We start from the raw sequence: 2189 nt of genomic DNA, 5'->3' as shown, positions 1-2189 counted from the left end.
CGTCGGCTATCTCGCTCGAATTTTATTTTTTCGTATGAATTATCACATAACCTTACGCGTTGCTTTTAATTCCGAGATGACTCTTTGAATTCGTTTAACAATTTCCATCGCGTTTTAAGTTTCGTAACTTTATACACGGTTATCACATAACCTTGTACAGAGAACTTAAAAGTGAAATTATCGTAAAGGTATATTTTGTGAATATCATCAGCGGGAATAATACTCGTGAACCATTCACGTAATTATCACATAACCACGTGTAGCGGGTTCGATGATCAAAAAAAATATCAAGAAAATAATGTTATATTATAGAAACATAATAACATTGATGAATAATGAAATAACTTTAATAACCGTATATACGATTATAACATAACCTTATATATTGGGTTAGAATAGAAGTCAATGAATAATTTATATGTAAATAGAATGGAATCACTCAATTTGAACTAATTGATAGTTAATTAAAAAGGAAACTGATTACACTATTATAAAAAATTAGCTAAACCAAAAACCTATTTACTTATAATAAATAATTAATGAATTGACTAATGAGAAACTTAAATGGACAAAGCTAATATATACAAATACACAAAGATGGACCATTTGGATTAATAGGGTAGAGTGTTGGGTTTTATGGACCTAAGTCCATCTCTGATTTATTCCAGGATGGGTTGAGATGTAAATTTCAGCATTTTAGGTAAACCCTCATATAAACGCATCTTTAACCTTATTTATCACTTAACCTGTTTAGCCACCATCTTCTTTCTCTCCTGCAACTTTCTTTTCTCTCAAAAGGCTTTCAGCAACAGCCTGTCACCTGGCCGGCTGAACTTCTCCGTGGCCTCCCCCGCCACTCGCCGTCGACCTTCTTCTCTCTTAACTTGGGTCTATGGCTTTTTGTTCGATTTCGGGCCTTTAGGAGGCTTTGTCGGACTGATTCCGACGACAGCGACGGCGATTTCCACCTCCGATGATGAAATTTAGTAGCCTGAGGAGGTCCGGTCCACTCCTAACTCGACCTGCAAGATAAAATTATGGTTTGTCGCCCTCTCTCTCCCTTTCACTGATCTCGGCTTATCTTTGGTTCCTATTGCAATTTTATCCCGTATGATTTGGTTTGAAATGTTTGTTTTGTTTGCTGGGATGGAGATGTGTATTTTACCGGAATTATTCGGGTTGAACCGCCTACGGGATGGCTTTACTGTGTTTATTCGGTTTCATTCGGTTTTGTGGTTTCTCAATCTCGTTCTAATCTCTGTTTCTTATTGGTCCGTGCTTGGTTTTTGTTTAGGGGATGGTCTCCTGTGACCTCCAAACGGATTTTCAAAAACGCAACCAGAGCCGTTATTAGCTCTAGAGGGTGTTTCGATCCTCCGTTTGGTGTGCTCGGGAATGAATGTGGGTTTCAGTTATTGTTTGGTTAATTTCTATGATGAAATGAGAAAGAAAAAGAAGAAGCAGTGATACAATGGTAATATATATGTTTATATCTATATGTACGAATGAATTTGAAAATGTGTTACCCTTGCTTTTTGATTGATTGTTTGCTGTTACAATATTGAGGAAGAACTTCTTCCTGTTCTCTTTCGAACTCTCTCCCTTTACATTCAGATTACAGATATTTTTTTCCCTCTTATAGTGTTTTTTCTCTCTTCTCTTTTTTTGTTTTTTTGTTCTAATGTTGTTGCTAATCTCCTCTTTTTTGTTTTTCTCCAGTCTATTTATAGATAGAAATAGGCATGGCTTGGACTTTTTCAAGATAAGCTCCTGGATGGGCTCTTTACATTATTAGTCCTAATCTCTATCTTGTGATTGCTTCTGAACTTCATAATACGGCATGTAGTGGTTCCTCCATTTAATGCTCAAGTTGTCCTTTTATGATTTTGAATTCCTGAATTGAATTTGAAGTTGACTTGATGTATTCCTCAAATGATTGGGTTTGAGTTTAATGTGGATCCGAACCGGTTCAGATATGGATCTTATCCGGTTTTAACACTTGATTTGGATATGAGTGGACTTTGACCCGCTTCTGATATGGATCTTGCCTTGAACTTGATATGGACGTCGATCCATTTTTGATTTGAACTTCATATGGATCTTGATTTGAACCTGATGTGGATTTTGACCCGTTCCTGACTTGAACTTCGTATGGATCTTGATCTGAACTTTATATGGACTTTGACCCG

The 2189-nt window shown here is 36.5% G+C and overlaps 1 long non-coding RNA gene across 1 annotated transcript; it reads left to right on the top strand.

Annotated features, from left to right (window-relative positions):
• Positions 1 to 455: 455 nt before the first annotated feature.
• LOC136209244 (uncharacterized) lies at positions 456 to 1920 on the top strand. Its single transcript, XR_010677431.1, has 2 exons — positions 456 to 1040; positions 1720 to 1920. It is a non-coding gene; the product is annotated as an uncharacterized lncRNA (long non-coding RNA).
• The last annotated feature ends 269 nt before the right edge of the window (positions 1921 to 2189 follow it).

This window comes from Euphorbia lathyris, chromosome 10 (assembly GCF_963576675.1).
Source record: "Euphorbia lathyris chromosome 10, ddEupLath1.1, whole genome shotgun sequence".
Lineage (NCBI taxonomy): Eukaryota > Viridiplantae > Streptophyta > Magnoliopsida > Malpighiales > Euphorbiaceae > Euphorbia > Euphorbia lathyris.
Note: the sequence above shows the minus strand (reverse complement) of the source record. Positions and strands in the feature narration are given on the sequence as shown.